The sequence below is a fragment of the Cucurbita moschata genome, unplaced genomic scaffold (assembly GCF_002738365.1).
Source record: "Cucurbita moschata cultivar Rifu unplaced genomic scaffold, Cmos_1.0 Cmo_Scf00054, whole genome shotgun sequence".
NCBI classification, from domain to species: domain Eukaryota; kingdom Viridiplantae; phylum Streptophyta; class Magnoliopsida; order Cucurbitales; family Cucurbitaceae; genus Cucurbita; species Cucurbita moschata.
The window spans coordinates 1,832,390-1,852,286 of NW_019268570.1; the positions used below are offsets into that span (position 1 = coordinate 1,832,390).

The following is a 19,897-nucleotide window of genomic DNA, read 5'->3' on the forward strand; positions in this document are numbered from 1 at the left end:
CATGCTTGCCACATAATCCCAAACATTTGAGTGGAATTTTGAGTGTCAAAATTGAGTGATCTCAAATTTGCATGAACATGCAAACATGACTCTTTAAATAGAGTGATCATGGTACATGAAAGTTCTTCTTCTTCTTGGTGAAAAACCTTGAGAAAAACCTCTCCCAAACACTCTTTTTAGACAAACTCATCGGATTCCACAATCCCGTTCTAAGGCCGGAGGATAGTGGAGAAGACATTAATGGTGGTTCGAAATTGGTTCGTGAGGAAAAAGGAATTTGAACTACAAAAGGTTAGTATTCAAACTCATTAAGTTTTAATACTTATCAACATGTTAGTTAATTATTATAATTAATGTTCTAAAAGTGCCTAAAATCCAAATTGCTTCTGCATGTGTTATATTAACACCATCAATATATATATATACACACACACGAAAAGGAGATAGCAACATGTCATGGCACCATCACCAAAAAAAAAAAAAAAAAAATTTGAATGAAGAGACCCAAATTTGTCATAGAAGATTTGATTGCATTTCCAGTGAGGAAATCATAATGGAAAAGAGAAATGGACAGATTGCATGTCACACACATATATATATATATATATACATATATATATACACACACGAAAAAGATTGCATGTCACACATATATATATATACATATATATACACACACGAAAAAGATTGCATGTCACACACACATCTATATATATATATCTATATATATATAATATATATATATATACACACACGAAAAAGAGACAGTAACATGTCATGGCACCATCACCAAAAAAAAATTTGAATGAAGAGACCCAAATTTGTCATAGAAGATTTGCTTGCATTTCCAAGTGAGGAAATCATAATGGAAAAGAGAAATGGACAGATTTTTTTTTTTTTTTTTTTTACAATCTCGAGTTAGCTTGGAATGGAAACATAGCGAAGGCGGTAAGAAAAATCTGCTACACATCAGAAATCGCATACAACAGCTAACTTTGAGCACAACAGTAGGTAATAGTTGTCAGCGTAGGTAAAGGAAAGAAGGCAGACCTGACAGCCGCAGAAGTTGGATAGAAGGCAGACATGACAACAACAAAATTAGTCTGCATACACAAATTTGAAGCATCTCTTGAGATACTAAATCGAGAATTTCACAAGAAGGGGATGAAGTCAGCTATATAGTAGCTCCCTGCAACCAGAACACCACATAGCTCATCCAAATATCCTTCAAACTCAAGAAAAAAATCAGCTAGCAACTACAGTATAATGGCACCAAGGACAAGAGGTAAGCAAGCAGTGCAAGAAGAGTTTGAAGAAGGAACGCCAATCCAATGGGAAGAGGTGGAAATGCTAGCAAACGTAACATCTAGCTCATCTAAGCAAAAGATGGTTAGAGGAATTCTGAAATAGTCCATCGCAGCTCACAATTTTTTCAATAATTGCTCCATTATTTCCAATTAGTAAGCATGAAAAAGCCACTTCGCTTCAAGCAAGTGTAATTTGCATTAATAGAACCTAATTGTACATTGAATTGAGTTATTAAGTAAATTTTCAAACATTTATGTTGAATCATGATGTTGTAGCAAATTTGAAAACAACCTCGATGACATGTTTATACAAATTGTTGACCTTGATCCTGAAACAATTTGGAAAGTAAATTTTTTGAGGATGACATGAAAATTATAAACCAAATCAGCAAACACATGGGTCATTGATCACCCAATTAGGAACTTACTAGGTAGACAATTGATCGCTTATGAATGTATATAATAAAATGATGTAAAATTCACAAGAATAAGTGCAAATATACATTATTACAAGTAGCAAGTAATAAGTAAATTATCGATTCTACCGAGAATCTATCTTTTTGGTTACTTTTGTTGCTAGAACCTAAGTCAGCTTTTTCCAATGAGTGTTGGTGATTTTAAAACTAATTAAACAAAATTATGTAAAGTGTCACTGTTGTCGAAAAACAAAAAACAATGAGAAAATCAACAACAATGAGGAAGATTCGACTAAGAGAATTTAAATAGATAAGTTGTTGAGTTTTGTTGTAGATTTTAGCTCCTTGTAATAGATTCTCTAGCCCATTTTCGAGGGTCATGCATGATTATTTTCATAATCGTTTTATAATTTCTATTAACAAGGCTTTAGGAGAAAAGTATTTCTGACCCTTCAATTACCCCTCAATATGTTTGCAATGGAACTAGAGTATTAAAGAGAATTTTATTGTTCCCTCTTTCTTACTAATAACAGAACAACTATGTATTTAAAGTGGCCAACTAAATAAACATTTAAATCATTAACAACTCTTTAATAAACTAAAATCACACCATCAACATATTTAAACTATCTAAAACTCTCTCGACTCCTTATAAGGTTTAGCTCTCCATACAAGCTGAATTTGTTGTTGTCCTTCAATGGAAGTTCATTTCCTTTGAGTTCTCACATCTACTTCTTTACCCTAATCTATCCTTCTTGGTTTTCTTTTACTTCAGTTTTCAACTGCTATTGTATTAGGGTTCTTCTTCTTCTTTCTCTTTGGTTTCACAGCAGGAGAACCCTCTTGTTGTCTATTCCATGTTTTCTATTTAGTGGCTCTCCTCCTTTTTAGGTCACTTTTTCCTTTTATATTGTTTGTTTCTTTCCATTTAGAGTTGAGAAAGGATAAGTTGTCCACCTAGAATGTTATTAATTGGGTAGTCAATGACCCACGAGGGTGGATTAAAATTTTCATGTCATGCTCAAAAAGTTTGATTTCCGAATTACTTCAGCATCAGTCAACAATTTGTTTCTAGATTTGCTCGTAGGGTTTGTTTCCAAATTTGCTACAACATCATGGTTCAGTATAAATGTTCTAGAATTTTACCAAATAACTCAATTAAGTGTACAATTAGGCTTGATTCATGCAAATTGATATTCTTTTCATGTTGAACCACAATTCACTATCTCATGCTTATTAATTAGAACCAATGGAACAAATAATAAGAAAATATTTTGTATGAGTACATAATTACCTACAAAAAAAAAAAAAAGACTTATATAACTCTAGTTTTGGAGAGTTAATTGACTTATCCTTTTTTAGCCCTACATGGGAAGAAAGAAATAATATAAAAGAGAATTTACTTCTAAAGGAGAAAAACGGAAAAGACACCGTTATGCTACTATAAAAATAAGAGAAAATGAAGAAGAAGAATCATAATTCAACCGTTGTTGATAGTCGAAGGAAAAGAATATCAAGAAGGATAGATTAAGACGAAGAGGTGGATGAGAGAGCTCAACGAAGGGGAATTCAAGTGAAGAACAACAACAAAGTTTGATAACTCTCTAATCATTTACTCTCTTTTCTTATTCTATGAATTTTACATGATTAAAATGATGATCCATCTCTTTAAATAAGTGTATATGGAGAGCTAAACCTTATAAGGGAAGCGGGAGAGTTTATGTAGTTTAAGTATGTTAACGATGTAATTTTTAGTTTATTAAATAAAAAGTTGCTATTAGTGATTTTCAAATTTGTTTAGTTGGCTACTTTAGATACATGGTTTTTCTCTTATTTGAAAGAAGAGAGTAAAAAATTCTCTTTAATACTCTAGTTTCATTGCAAGGATATTTGAAGGTAATTGAAGGGTTTGAAATAATTCTTGTTAATAAAAATTACAAAACAATGATGAAAGTAGTCATCATGCATGACCCTCAAAAGAGCACTTGAGAATTTATCAAAAGGAGATAAAATCCACCGTAAATTTCAACAACTTATCTATTTGAACTCTCCTGGCCCAACCTTCCTCGTTATCATTAATTTTCTCATTGCTCTCTGTTTTTCTACCGTAATTGACACTCTGCATAAATTTTGTTCAAATAGTTTTAGCTCATCAACCCACATTTGAATGATACTAAAAAATCACTTAATTTTCAGCAACAAAAGTAATTAAACAAAATAGGTTTTCTATGCAATCCATAATTTACTTATTACTTGCTACTTGTGATAGTGGATACTTGCACTTTTTCTTTTGAATTTTACACCATTTTACTATATACCTTCATAAGCAATCAATGGCCTACGAGGTACTTCTAGCATACTCCCCTTTGTACTTAAAGCCTTCTCGTAATGCAGATTTGATATTCGTTTCTCTTGCTCGACATCAATATAGGCATAGTTATGAACAAGCCGTTACATTCTTACGATGATGTCAAAGTCACTCATATATGGGACAATCAACGTCACGTCTATGATCCTTCTTGTAATCACTACCCTGTCGAAATGAACTTTTTGCATGGCTAGTAAATTTGTCACAGTAGGTGTGGATACCATGATTGGGATATATAAATGCTCTATTTCTAATATGGCTTACATAACAAAGGCTTTGACATAAATGAGTGTGTAGAGCTTGAATAAAAAAGTACCTATGTGAAGTAGCCGAGGATAGGTAAGGACCTATGACTATCGTGTTGGGGTCGTTTGCTCTCATGGCCGTAGTAGCATGTGCAACAACTTGTCCTTGTTGTGGTGTTCCTCTACGTCATTGGCTCTGGTTCTTTTATTGCTGCTAATTCTAGTTTTGACACGCAAGTCTATTACCCTAATCTCTCTAGTATGTGCAATTTGTGATCATGTGGCCCTCCATGCCACACTAAGTATGTGTTCATCTTGACTAAGAAGTACCTTTCGTGCTTCTTACTCTTAGGGAATAGGGGTTTCTCCTTTTGTGGCATTTTTCTGTTGTCTAATTTCTTCTATGGCTGCTTCTTAGACTAGGAGGAGTTTCTATTTAACCTCATCTTTTTGCCTCGAGAGGACCTACTACACTTTTTGTTTTTTTAATCTTCTAATGGTGCATGGTGGCATAGCCACCGGATGTACGGACCACCATCGGCCCTTGGATGTCCTTCCTTAAACCCGTAATAAAATGAAAGATATTCTTCTTTTTTGTATCAATTAGTTCTAACGTGAATTGGTATAACCTAGTGAACTCCAGACATACTCTTCCAATGTTTTACTTTCGTGTTTGAGGCTTAGGAACTCCTCCTAGTTTTGGTGCATGACACAAAAAACGTGCATCTGCCCTTTAACTTATAAGTGGCATAGTGAACCTTGTAGATTTTCATGTAGTAAATGTATTGCAAGGTTGTTTCTATTGCTTCTAGCTATGCCTTACTACCACGAGATCTACCTTGTCTCTATTAAACGTTGGTGAATCGAACTTCTTAAAGTCTCTTAAGAACCATGACTCTTTCGTTGTCCTTTGAAACTCACTGGGAGAATGTGATACTTGGTTAACGCAGATAGCATGCACTACCCTGCTTGTTGAGTTTCCATCATCATCCTCATGAAGGACTACAAGGCCTCCAAAGTGAATGTGATATGTAATAGTTGACTAGACTGGAGGTGCAGCCTGATTGGGAATAGGCTCTTATTGGGTCTGCATCTATGTGTTTTGTACTTAGTTCTTGTGTTTTGTACTTAGTTCTAGGGAATCTCTACCTCGAGTGACCGTTCAATGAAATTTTCAGAGGCTTACCTTCTACCTCTTCCTTTTCCTTTGATGATCCCAGTAGTTGGTGCCCTTCTTCTTGACACCGTGATCTATCATGAAAGAAAATTTAGAATTATTTTTAGGTACCTCAAATGTCATCATAGGCCTAACTTGAACAAGTAGCCCTAAAATAATTAAACCAAAGTCCTTAAAATTTAAGATAATACTTAAAACTTATATTAACCTACTAAAGTACTTATTGGCATACTTACCTAGTCGTGGTAGGGCATGTCTGATACCAATCTATCACGATCCATTTTTTGAGTTGTTTACCGCACGAATGATGACGTAGGTTGACTCGAGGAAGTAAAAACATAGTAAATTTTTTTTTGTTTTTTTTTTTATCTTTTTAAAACAAAGACTCAAAAAATTTAAAACATATATATAAACACAAATACACGCATATACAAAAAGATACAAAGCCATTGGAGAATATCGACCTTAGGTTGTCTCTCTATGGCATCAGCTTCATATCTACTCTACTAGTGTGTAGTCATTACTTGAAAAACAGGTAAAAATTAGAATGCATATAAAACTCAATTAAGTAGCCTAATTTTAGGCTCTTAATATTGTCCATGGCTAATGCTAGGGTATCATACTCTCAACCGAACCATAAGTCATAAGCATGAGTTTATTCGAAAGACATTGGTCCTAAAGTTCTTAAAACATGGTATGCTCTCATGTGTTTAGGAAGAGTACATTCCATCAAATTGTAAGTCCTACCGAGAAAAGTAATCCAATAAAATAAAACGTGACTAAGAAATTGAGCTGTATAACATAGTATAAGATAGAGTTTCATATTACGTTAAGCCATATTTTAAGTTTGGGGTATAATAATATTAAAATATATAGAGAAAATCTAATATTTTACCCCATTTTGTAGGTTCTCATTTAGATTGAGTGACTCTAAATATTGCGCTGAATCTTAACAAATTTAAATAATAAAAAGAGTAAAAAGGGAATTTGATGTTATGCTTGTGATGATATATAAGTACATTAGTAGTAAAAAAATCCTACATAGTATATATAATTCGTTAGGTATACTATAACTTCAAAACTACTGTCTATATAATAATGTACTACGAAATAAAATAAAAGGAGAGAAATAAATATTGATAAAGTTTGCGGCTCCGATTTGCATCTTATTTTGCTCTAAGAGGGTACTCGATTGCGAATTGCTTTTAAGCCAAGAAATAAAACCTGTACAGCAGAGAGTAAACATTTTGGACAACATATATTTCTCGATACAACCTTATTTTTGCTGTATGAGTACTCATTTTCATACATTTTTCCACGATCTATAACATCATGGTTACGAGCAAACAAAAATTTCAGTGCATCGAGACTTTTAATGCTCTCAATAATATCTTAGAGTTAAGTTGAAACTTTAAAACGTCATAACTTTGACCTCGATTAATTAAATTAGATGATTTTTTTTTTAATTTTATGTAACTTTTTGATATCTACACGCTGGCAAGACGCAAAAGGCGGCTTGCCAAACCTTTCATCCAAAAATATGGCCGTTTTGACCTTAAATTTTGCTTACACAAAATTTTTCTTCCACATTTCACCTCTTTGAGATCTCAACCAAGCACTTTTTGAGCTCAATGATCATTCTAATTTTTGTTCTTTTTGTACGTATATGAATCAACCATAATATATTGACATGGATGCATGTCAGCACTCAAAATGGCTAGCGGGGCCATGCAAGTATAACTGTCCATTTAATCCACGAGCAATCACCATTTACATAAAGAATCAGAAAAGAGGTTTGGAGGGACTACTCTTGCCCAAGCACGTTTAACTGCGGAGTTCTGATGGAATCCGGTGCATTAGTGCTGGTATGATCCACCCGGCATGCAATGCGCACAAATTACATTTAACGCATGCGGGGCGGCATGATTGAGGTGACGGTGGGTGGACGCAAGTGCTCGAAAACGCCGGCGCGGACACGTCGGAGAGAAGAATGGGTGTGAGCATGCGAGCGGGAGCGGTTGCCATTTGTAAAGAAAGAAAGAAAAGAACGGGGAGAAATTGAAATAACGAGTAAAAGAAATAAAAAAAGGGTGCAACACGAGGACTTCCCAAGTGGACACCCAACTTAGTACTACTCATAACCAAGCACGCTTAACTGAGGAATTCTGATGGGATCCGGTGCATTAGTGTTGGTATGATCTGTTAGATAAAACCTGAGTTTTTCCTTATTTAGATTCACACGATTTCATTAGTTGATTTATGATCTGTTAGATAAAACCTGAGTTTTTTCCTTATCTAGATTCACGCGATTTCATTAGTTGATTGAATACCTCCGTTTGACCATTTGACAAACACATCGAATCGATTACCAAAGTTTTAAATGGAAATTTTGTAGGAAGTGGCACAGATTTAGTTGGCCACTCTCGTTTTTAGGATATATTATATTTAAATAGGTAAATTTGTTATTTCACCACCTGATTTTAAGCACAGTCAAAATTTTAGCAATTTTCTCTCTTTGTTATTTTATGTGTTTTATTTTCTTCCAACAACTTCCCGTCAACGATTTCCTCTCACTGAAAAGAAAAGGATTTTCCTGGCCGATTATCAAAAAACAACAAGTGGTATCAGAGCCCGGTTGAAGCCATCGGTGGTATATCATTGTGGAGGAGCCAATCTTATCAACAGTTAAGTTGAATAGCTCAAGTGGTTAGAACATCGGCCTAACAACGCACAGGTCTCAGGTTTTAGTAGAAGAAAATGCAAAGCGTGGGGTCCAACTACAACGAGTGGACCTTATTGATGTGCGTCAACCTACAGGCACAAGGGTTATGGCACGGTCGTTCAGTATCCGAGGCGAGCAGCAAGAGCATCGGTAATGGGTCCTCGACACGGGGGGCAACAAACCATATGACCGGGCCCAAGTCTGTGTTCTCCGAGCTTGACTCCAGGGATTCGCGGGATGGTGAAATTCGGCGACGGCTTCGTCGTCGAGATCGAAGGGCACGACACCATCCTGTTCATTGGCTAATATTGTGAGCCTAGGTCAACTCGATAAGGCCGGCTGTCACATTTCCATCAAGCGGGGGCTACTTAGGATCCGCGATGATCGACGACGGTTGCTCATGCAAGTTCGGTGCACGGTAAACCGCCTTTACATCCTAGAGTTGGAGATAGAGCAACCAGTCAACCACCGAGGCCAGGTACCGGAGGATGGAAAACCTATTAGGAAGAGAGGTTGAACCACTTGGACTGACGGGGGCGCGCCAACTCGAAGAAGAGGTGGCCGAACAAGACGTATTTTTAGGGCTGGCTCTTTTCATGGTGACTGCAATCAGTCCTACCTGACGTCCCTAATTCGGAGCGAGTGTTCGCTCAAATCAGTGAAAGAGGCGAGTAGCAAGAGCACCGGTGATGGGTCCTCGACACGTGGGGCAACAAACCATATGACCGGAGCCAAGTCTGTGTTCTCCGAGCTTGACTCGAGGATTCGAGGGACGGTGAAATTCGGCGACGGCTTCGTCGTCGAGATCGAAGGGCACGACACCATCCTGTTCATCGGCTAATATTGTGAGCCTAGGTCAACTCGATAAGGCCGACTGTCACATTTCCATCAAGCGGGGGCTACTTAGGATCCGTGATGATCGACGACGGTTGCTCACGCAAGTTCGGTGCACGGTAAACCGCCTTTACATCCTAGAGTTGGAGATAGAGCAACCAGTCAACCTCTTGGCCAGGTACCGGAGGATGGAAAACCTATTAGGAAGAGGTGAACCACCGAGGCCAGGTACTGGAGAATGGAAAACCTATTAGGAAGAGGTGAACCATCGAGGCCAGGTACCGGAGGATGGAAAACCTATTAGGAAGAGGTGAACCACCAAGGCCAGGTATCGGAGGATGGAAAACCTATTAGGAAGAGGTGAACCACCGAGGCCAGGTACCGGAGGATGGAAAACCTATTAGGAAGAGGTGAACCACCGAGGCCAGGTACTGGAGAATGGAAAACCTATTAGGAAGAGGTGAACCACCTGGACTGGCGACGCGCCAACTCGAAAAAGAGGTGGCCGAACAAGACGTATTTTTAGGATATATTATATTTAAATAGGTAAATTTGTTCAGAAGATTTCAGCAATTCTCTCTCTTTGTTATTTTACGCATTTTATTTTCTTCCAACAACTTCCCGTCAACGATTTCCTCTCACCGAAAAGAAAAGGATTTCCCTGGCAAACATGATCGCACCCTTCGTGCAATGCGCACAAATTGCATTTAACGCATGCGGGGCGGCATGATCGAGGCGACGGTAGGTGCATGCACGTGCTCGAAACGGTCGGCGGTTGCCATTTGTAAAGAAAGGAAGAAAAGAACGGGGAGAAATTGAAACAACGAGTAAAAGAAATAAAAAAGGGGTGCAACACAGGAACTTCCCAAGTGGTCACCCAACTTAGTACTACTCTCGCCCAAGCACACTTGACTGTAAAGTTCTGATGGGATCCGGTGCATTAGTACTAGTATGATCACACCCAACATCCAATGCGCGCAAATTGCATTTAATGCATGTGGGGCAGCATGATCGAGGCGACGGTGGGTGCACGCACGTGCAGGGAATGGCCAGCGGGGCCTGCGCGAACACGTTGGGGAGAAGAAACACGATGGGCGTGAGCGTGCGAGCGGGAGCGGTTTCCATTTGTAAAGAAAGGAAGAAAAGAACGGGGAGAAATTGAAATAACAAGTAAAAGAAATAAAAAAGGGGTGCAACACAAGGACTTCCCAAGTGGTAACCCAACTTAGTACTACTCTCGCCCAAGCATGCTTAACTGAAAAGTTTTGATGGGATCCGGTGCATTAGTGCTGGTATGATCGCACCTAGCATGCAATGCGCACAAACTGCATTTAACGCATGCGAGGCGGCATGATCGAGGCGATGGTGGGTGCACGCACGTGCTTGGTACAGCCGACGGAGCCCGCGCGGACATGTCGGGGAGAAGAAAGGCGATGGGCGTGAGCGTGCGAGATGGGGTGCTTGCCATTTGTAAAGAAAGGAAGAGAAGAACGGGGAGAAATTGAAATAACGAGTAAAAGAAATAAAAAAGGGGTGCAACACGAGGACTTCCCAAGTGGTCACCCAACTTAGTACTACTCTCGCCCAAGCATGCTTGACTGCAAAGTTCTGATGGGATCCGGTGCATTAGTGCTGGTATGATCACACCTAGCATGCAATGCGCACAAATTGCATTTAACGCATGCGGGGCAACATGATCGAGGGGACGGTGGGTGCACGCACGTGTTGGGAACGGCCAGCGGGGCCTGCGCGAACACGTCGGGGAGAAGAAACGCGATGGGCGTGAGCATGCGAGCGGGGGCGGTTTCCATTTGTAAAGAAGGGAAGAAAAGAATGGGAAGAAATTGAAATAACAAGTAAAAGAAATAAAAAAGGGATGCAACACGAGGACTTCCCAAGTGGTTACCCAACTTAGTACTACTCTCGCCCAAGCACACTTGACTGAAGAGTTCTGATGGGATCCGGTGCATTAATACTGGTATGATCGCTCCCAGCATGCAATGCGTACAGTGGGTGCACTCACGTGCTCGGAACGGCCGACAGGGCCTGCGCGGACACATCGGGGAGAAGAAACGCGAGGGCGATTCCATTTGTAAAGAAAGAAAAAAGAACGGGGAGAAGAAACGCGATGGGCGTGAGCGTGCGAGCGGGGGTGGTTCCATTTGTAAAGAAAGAAAAAAAAGAACGGGGAGAAGAAACGCGATGCGCGTGAGCGGGGGTGGTTCCATTTGTAAAGAAAGGAAGAAAAGAACGGGGAGAAATTGAAATAACGAGTATAAAAAATAAAAAATGGGTGCAACACGAGGACTACCCACCCAAGTGGTCACCCAACTTGGTACTACTCTCGCCCAAGCACGCTTGACTTCGGAGTTCTGATGGGATCCGGTGCATTAGTGCTGGTATGATCACACCTAACATGCAATGCGCACAAATTACATTTAACGCATGCGGGGCGGCAGGATCGAAGCGACGGTGGGTGCACGCACGTGCTCGGAACGGCCGACGGGGCCCGCAGGGACACGTCAGGGAGAAGAAACGCGATGGGCGTGAGCGTGCGAGCGGGGGCGGTTGCCATGTGTAATGAAAGGAAGAAAAGAACGGGAAGAAATTGAAATTGAAATAACGAGTAAAAGAAATAAAAAAAAGAGATGCAACACGAGGACTTCCCAAGTGGTCACCCAACTTAGTACTACTCTCGCCCTAGCACGCTTAACTGTGGAGTTTTGATGGGATCGGGGGAATTAGTGCTTGTATGATTGCACCCGCCATGCAATGTGCACAAATTGCATTTAACACATGCGAGGCGGCATGATCGAGGCGACGGTGGGTGCACGCACGTGCTTGGAATAGCCAGTGGGGTCCGCGTGGACACGTCGGGGAGAAGAAACACGATGGACATGAGCGTGCGAGCGGGGGCAGTTGCCATTTGTAAAGATAGGAAGAAAATAACGGGGAGAAATTGAAATAACGAGTAAAAGAAATAAAAAAAAAGGGGTGCAACACGAGAACTTCCCAAGTGGTCACCCAACTTAGTACTACACTCGCCCAAGCACGCTTGACTGCGGAGTTCAGATGGGATCCGGTGCATTAGTGTTGGTATGATCGCACCCGGCATGCAATGCGCACAAATTGCATTTATCGCATGCGGGATGGCGTGATCAAGGCGACGGTGGGTGCACGCACGTGCTCGGAACAGCTGGCGCAGACACGTCGGGGAGAAGAAATGCGATAGGCGTGAGCGTGTAAGTGGGGGCAGTTGCCATTTGTAAAGAAAGTTAGAAAAGAACGGGGGGAAATTGAAATAACGAGTAAAAGAAATAAAAAAGGGGTGCAACACGAGGACTTCCCAAGTGGTCACCCAACTTAGTACTACTCTCGCCCAAGCACGCTTAACTGCGGTGTTCTAATGGGTTTGAGATCTTCCCTAGTGGAACCAACCATAAAATCACAGTTTGAGAATTTCCCTTGTTGGAACCAACCAGAAAATCAGGGTTTGAGATCTTCTCTTGTTGGAACCAACCATACAATTAGGGTTTGAGATCTTCCCTTGTTGGAACCAACCATACAATTAGGGTTTGAGATTTTCCCTGGTTGGAACCATAAAATTAGGGTTTGAGATCTTTGTTGGAACCAACAATACAATTTAGATCTTCCCTTGTTGGAACCAACCATACAATTAGGGTTTGAGATCTTCCCTTGTTGGAACCAACCATACAATTACAGGTTGAGATCTTCATAAAATTAGGGTTTGAGATCTTACCTGTTGTAACCAACTATAAGGTTTGAGATCTTCCCTATTGTAACCAACCATAAAACTAGGGTTTGAGATCTTCCCGTAACCAACCATAAAATTAGGGTTTGAGATCTTCCCGTAACCAACCATAAAATTAGGGTTTGAGATCTTCCCTGTTCTAACCAACCATAAAATTAAGGTTTGAGATCTTCCGTGGTGGAACCAACCATAAAATAAGGGTTTGAGATCTTCCCTTGTTGGAACCAACCATACAATTAGGGTTTGAGATCTTCCCCCCATAAAATAAGGTTTGAGATCTTCCCTTGTTGGAACCAACCATACAATTAAGGTTTGAGATCTTACCTGTTGTAATCAACTATAAGGTTTGAGATCTTCTCTGTTGTAACCAACCATAAAACTAAGGTTTGAGATCTTCCCGTAACCAACCATAAAATTAGGGTTTGAGATCTTCCCGGTTCTAATCAACCATAAAATTAAGGTTTGAGATCTTTCGTGGTGGAACCAACCATAAAATAAGGGTTTGAGATCTTCCCTTGTTGGAACCAACCATACAATTAGGGTTTGAGATCTTCCCCATTTGGAACCAACCATACAATTAGGGTTTGAGATCTTCCCTTGTTGGAACCAACCATAAAATTAATGTTTGAGATCTTCCCTTGTTGGAACCAACCATAAAATTAGTGTTTGAGATCTTCCCTTGTTGGAACCAACCATACAACGATCTTTCCCGGTTGGAACCAACCATAAAATTAGGGTTTGAGATCTTTCCCGGTTGGAACCAACCATAAAATTAGGGTTTGAGATCTTTCCCGGTTGAAACCAACCATAAAAATAGGGTTTGAGATCTTTCCCGGTTTCAACCAAGGTTTGAGATCTTTACCTATTGGAATCAACCATAAAATTAGGGTTTCAGATCTCTCCCGATTGGAATCAACCATAAAATTAGGGTTTGAGATCTTTCCCCTTGGAACAAACCATAAGAATATGGTTTGAGATCTTCCCCCTTGGAACCAACCATAAAATTAGGGTTTGAGATCTTTCCCGATTGGAACCAATCATAAAATTAGGGTTTGTGATCTTCCCTGTTGGAACCAACCATAAAATTAGGGTTTGAGATCTTTCCCGGTTGGAACCAACCATAAAATTAGGGTTTGAGAACTTTCCCGGTTAGAACCAACCATAAGATTAGGGTTTGAGATCTTTTCCGGTTGGAACCAACCATAAAATTAGGGTTTGAGATCTTTCCCGGTTGGAACCAACCATAAAATTAAGGTTTGAGATCTTTCCCGGTGTTACCAACCATAAAATTAGGGTTTGAGATCTTCCCTGTAAAATTAGGGTTTGAGATCTTTCCCGGTTGGAACCAACTATAAAATTAGGGTTTGAGATCTTTCCTGGTTGTTACCAACCATAAAATTAGGGTTTGAGATCTTCCCTGTAAAATTAGGGTTTGAGATCTTTCTCGGTTGGAACCAACCATAAAATTATGGTTTGAGATCTTTCCCGTTTGGAACCAACCATAAAATTAGGGTTTGAGATCTTTCCCGGTTGGAACCAAGCATAAAATTAGGGTTTGAGTTCTTTCCTTGGAACCAACATAAAATTAGGGTTTGAGATTTTTCTCTATTGGAACCATAAGATTAGGGTTTGAGATCTTTCCCATAAACTTAGGTTTGAGATCTTTCCCATAAAATTAGGATTTGAGATCTTCCCTTGTTGGAAAAAATCATACAATTAGGGTTTGAGATCTTCCCTTGTTGGAACAAACCATACAATTAGGGTTTGAGATCTTCCCTTGTTGGAACCAACCATAAAATTAGGGTTTGAGATCTTCTCGGGTTGGAACCAAGGTTTGAGATCTTTCCTGAACCAACCATAAAATTAGGGTTTGAGATCTTTCCTATAAAATTAGGGTTTGAGATCTTTCCCCTAAAATTAGGGTTTGAGATCTTTCCCATAAAATTAGGGTTTGAGATATTTCCCCTAAAATTAGGGTTTGAGATCTTTCCCCTAAAATTAGGGTTTGAGATCTTTCCCCTCGGAACCAACCAAAAAATTAGGGTTATAGATCTTTCCCCTTCAACCATAAAATTAGGGTTTGAGATCTTTTTCGGTTGTAACCATAAAATTTGTTGGAACCAACAATAAAATTAGGGTTTGAGATCTTTCCTGGTTGGAACCATAAAATTAGGGTTTGAGATCTTTCCCTGTTGGAACTATAAAATTACGGTATGAGATCTTTCCCTGTTGGAACCATAAAATTAGGGTTTGAGATCTTTCCCTATTGGAACCATAAAATTAGGGTTTGAGATCTTTCCCTATTGGAACCAAAAAAATTAGGGTCTGAGATCTTTCCCTCTTGGAACCAAAAAATTAGGGTTTGAGATCTTTCTCTGTTGGAACCATAAAATTAGGGTTTGAGATCTTTCCCTGTTGGAACCATAAAATTAGGGTTTTAGATCTTTACCGGTTGGAACCATAGAATTAGGGTTTGTGATCTGTCCTTATTGGAAGCATAAAATTAGGGTTTGTTGGAACCATAAAATTAGGGTTTGAGATCTTTCCCTATTGGAATAAAAAATTAGGGTTTGAGATCTTTCCCTGTTGGAATCATAAAATTTGTTGGAACCATAAAATTAGGTTTTGAGATCTTTCCCGGTTGGAACCATAAAATTAGCGTTTTAGATCTTTACCTATTGGAACCATAGATTTAGGGCTTGTGATCGGTCCCTATTGGAACCATAAAATTAGGGTTTGTTGGAACAATAAAATTAGGGTTTGAGATCTTTCCCGATTGGAAGCATAAAATTAGGGTTTGTGATCTTTCCCTGTTGGAACCATAAAATTAAGGTTTGTGGTCTTTCCCCGTTGGAACCATAAAATTAGGGTTTGTGATCATTCCCTATTGAAACCATAAAATTAGGGTTTGTGATCTTTCCGTGTTGGAACCATAGGATTTGAGATCTTTCCCTTTGGAACCCTTCCAAATCTCATAAAATTAGTGTTTAAGATCTAATACCACACCAATATGCCAAACAATCAATACAATATGCCAAAACAATCAGTACATTAAGCCAAACATAGTTCATAAGGGTATATATTTGTCTAATAAAGGTATATATTTGTCTAATAAAGTAGTAAATCTAATACCATACCAATATGCCAAAACAATCAATTTTGAAAAATAAAAATGGCATATATCACATCTATAATTTTAAATAAATTACCCACCATACAACTTTAAATTCAAAATAAAAGTTAATAGGCTCTAATACAATGGAAGGGAATGAACTCTTCATTATGGTTTCAGGTTTTTTTCATGTTGGAACCATAAAATTAGGGTTTGAGATTTTTCACCGTTGGAAACATAAAATTAGGGTTGAGATTTTTTCCTGTTGGAACCATAGGGTTTGAGATCTTTCCCGGTTGAAAGTATAGGGTTTGAGATCTTTTCCTGATGAAACCACAGGGTTTGTGATCTTTCCCTGTTGGAACCATTCCATATCTAATAAAATGATCGATTTGAGATTTAATACCACACTAATATACCAATACAATATGCAAAAACATAACTCATAAGGGTATACATTTGTCTAACAAAGCAATAAATCTAATACCACACCAATATGCCAAAACAATCCATTTTGAAAAATCAAAATTGTATAGATCACATATATGATTTTAAATAAATTATCCACCATACAACTTTTAATTCAAAATAAAAATAATAGGGTCTATTATAATAGAAGGGAATGAACTCTTCATTAGAGTTTGAGATCATTTCCTGTTGGAACCATAAAATTAGGGTTTAAGATCTAATACCACACGAATATGCCAAAACAATCAATACAATACGCCAAAACATAACTCATAAGGTATACATTTGTCTAACAAAGCAATAAATCTAATACCACACCAATATGCCAAAACAATCCATTTTGAAAAATTAAAATTGCATTATCACATATATGATTTTAAATAAATTACCCACCCTACAACTTTTAACTCAAAATAAAAGTAATAGACTCTAATACAATGGAAGGAAATGAACTCTTCATTAGGGTTTGAGAACTTTCCCTGTTGGAACCATAAAATTAGGGTTTGAGATCTTTCACTTTGTAACCATAAAATTCGGGTTTGAGATCTTTCCCCTCAGAACCATAAAATTCGGGTTTGACATCTTTCCCTTTGGAATGGTAAATTAGGGTTTGAGATCTTTCCCATTGGAATGATAAAATTAGGGTTTGAGATCTTTCCCTTTGGAACGATAAAATTAGGGATTGAGATCTTTCCCTTTGGAACGATAAAATCTAAAAAATATAGGGTTTGAGATCTTTCCCTTTGGAACGATAAAATCTAATAAATATAGGGTTTGAGATCTTTCCCTTTGGAACGATAAAATCTAATAAAATTAGGGTTTGAGATCATTCCCCGTTGGAACCATAAAATTAGGGTTTGAGATCATTCCCTTTAGAAGGATAAAATCTAATAAAATTAGGGTTTGAGATCTTTCCCTGAACCATAAAATTCCAACCATTAAATTAGGGTTTGAGATCTTTCCCCGTTGATACCGTAAAATTAGATAGATCTTTCCCTTTGTTCGACAAAATCTAATAAAATTAGGGTTCGAGATATTTCCTTTCTAAGGATAAAATCTAATAAAATTAGGGTTTGAGATCTTTCCTAGGATAAAATCTAATAAAATTAGGGTTTGAGATCTTTCCCTTTAGAACTAATAAAATTAGGGTTTGAGATCTTCCTTTTGGAACCATAAAATTAGAGTTTGACATCTTTCCCTTTGGAATGGTAAATTAGGGTTTGAGATCTTTCCCTTTGTAACCATAGAATCTAATAAAAATAGGGTTTGAGATCTTTAATGTTTGAACCATAAAATTAGAGTCTGAATCTGTTGGAACCATAAAGTTAGGGTTTGAGATCTTTCCCTATTGGAACCATAAAGTTAGGTTTTGAATTTTTTACTTGTTGGAACCATTTTGAATTTTTTACTTGTTGGAACCATAAAGTTAGGGTTTGAGATCTTTCTCTGCTGGAACCATAAAATTAGGGTTTGAGATCTTTCTCTATTAGAACCATAGAGTGTTTGAGATCTTTCCCTATTAGAACCATGAAATTAGAGTTTGAGATCTTTACTTGTTCGAACATGAACTTAGAGTTTGAGATCTTTCCCTTTGAAAAGATAAAATTAGAATTTGAGATCTTTGCAACCATAAAATTAGAGTTTGAGATCTTTCTAGGAATAATTAAATTAGAGTTTGAGATTTTTTTTTTGCGGTTGGAACAATTAAATTAGAGTTTTAGATCATTGGAACCATAAAATTAGATAGATCAATGCGGTTGGAACCATAAAATTAGATAGATCTTTCTCTTGGTAAGAATTAGGGTTTGAGATCTTTCCCTTTATAAGGATAAAATTTAATAAAATTAGAGTTTGAGATCTCTCATTTTGTAAAGATAAAATCTAATAAAATTAGGGTTTGAGATCTTTCCCTTTAGGAACGATAAAATCTAATAAAATTAGGGTTTGAGATTTTTCTTTTGGATCGATCAAATCTAAAAAAATTAGGGTTTGAGATCTAAATCTAATAAAATTAGGGTTCCAGATCTTTCTCTTTGTAAAGATAAAATCTAATAAAATTAGAGTGTGAGATCTTTCCCTAAAATTAGGGTTTGAGATCTTAGGTTTGAGATCTTTACCTTTGGAAGGATAAAATCTAATAAAATTAGGGTTTGAGATTACCTGTTTGTAACCACAAAATTAGGATTTGAGATGGTTCCTTGAGATGTTGGAATCATAAAATTTTTGGAGATCTTTCCGAGTTGGAACATAAAATTAGGGTTTGAGATTTTTCCCTGTTGGAACCATAAAGTTAGGGTTTGAGATCTTTGCCTTTTGGAACCATAAATTTAGGGTTTGAGATCTTTCTCTAACCATAGAATTAGGGTTTGAGATCTTTCCAGGTTGGAACGAGATCTTTCCCTTTTGGAACCATAGAGTTCGGGATCTTTCCCTTTGGAACCATAGGGTTGGAGATCTTTCCCTTTGGAACCATTCCAAATCTCATAAAATTAGTGTGTGATATCTAATACCACATCAATATGCCAAAACATAACTCATAAGGGTATACATTTGTCTAACAAAGGAGTAAATCTAATACCACACCAATGTGCCAAAACAATCAATTTTGAAAATTCAAAATTGCATATATCACATACATGATTTTAAATAAATTATCCACCATACAACTTTTAATTCAAAATAAAAATCAATAAGCTCTAATGCAATTGAAGGGAATGAACTCTTCATCCACGCAGCGGAAGCATTGGAAACCGTTTTGATTTTATTAAAAATTAAAAGAAAGACAATAAATATGAGAGCAAGAACTCTACCTTTGTAGAAATCGTAGCGTGCAAGACTTCTTAAAATATTCCAAACATGCAAACGCTCTTCATATTCCACAAGTCCGTTTTGATTTTATTAAAAATTAAAAGAAAGACAATAATTACGAGAGCAAGAACTCTACCTTTATAGAACCCGTAGCTTGCAAGACTTCTTGAAGTATTCCAACCATGCAAACGTTCTTCATATTCCACAAGTTCTTCCTTGCTATGACTCGAACACAAGACCAAGACTTATGGGAGTCTCTTGAAAGAAAATCGCAAAGGGATTGGGAGAAGAATAGTTTCAAAAATTCTCTGAGCCTCTTGAAAGAAAATCTCAAAGGGATTGGGAGAAGAATAGTTTCGAGAATTCTCTATAGACGTAATTTCATTCTCAAGAAAAAGTGGAAGAGGTTCGTACGCCTTTGGCTCCACCCGAAGATCCTATTTATAGAGATTCTTGAAGAATCTTTGCCAAATAATATATTTGCATATTTAATATATTAGGATATAATACGTTTGTACAAATCATATTTAGATATATAAGATATCATAATATATATTTAACTAATTTGAATCACATTCAAATTTCAAATATATTTTTATTTAATGTATCAAAATACATATATTGTTCTAATATTTAATTATATCAAATACAATAAATAAATAAATAAA

General features: G+C 37.6%; 1 long non-coding RNA gene, 5 other non-coding genes and 3 pseudogenes across 6 annotated transcripts; all 9 read right to left on the minus strand.

The window, feature by feature from the left end:
• Positions 1-3,621: 3,621 nt before the first annotated feature.
• LOC111436428 lies at positions 3,622-19,478 on the minus strand. Its single transcript, XR_002709236.1, has 3 exons — positions 19,366-19,478; positions 5,946-6,036; positions 3,622-3,842 (listed from the first exon to the last, which is right to left on the minus strand). It is a non-coding gene; the product is annotated as an uncharacterized LOC111436428 (long non-coding RNA).
• On the minus strand, positions 7,606-7,719 carry LOC111436503 (annotated as a pseudogene).
• Positions 9,914-10,032, minus strand: LOC111436481. Its single transcript, XR_002709254.1, has one exon. It is a non-coding gene; the product is annotated as a 5S ribosomal RNA (ribosomal RNA).
• On the minus strand, positions 10,257-10,375 carry LOC111436489 (annotated as a pseudogene).
• Positions 10,600-10,718, minus strand: LOC111436475. The gene has a single exon (XR_002709248.1). It is a non-coding gene; the product is annotated as a 5S ribosomal RNA (ribosomal RNA).
• LOC111436480 lies at positions 10,943-11,061 on the minus strand. Its single transcript, XR_002709253.1, has one exon. It is a non-coding gene; the product is annotated as a 5S ribosomal RNA (ribosomal RNA).
• On the minus strand, positions 11,360-11,482 carry LOC111436479. Its single transcript, XR_002709252.1, has one exon. It is a non-coding gene; the product is annotated as a 5S ribosomal RNA (ribosomal RNA).
• LOC111436491 lies at positions 11,715-11,833 on the minus strand (annotated as a pseudogene).
• On the minus strand, positions 12,061-12,179 carry LOC111436497. The gene has a single exon (XR_002709259.1). It is a non-coding gene; the product is annotated as a 5S ribosomal RNA (ribosomal RNA).
• Positions 19,479-19,897: the final 419 nt, after the last annotated feature.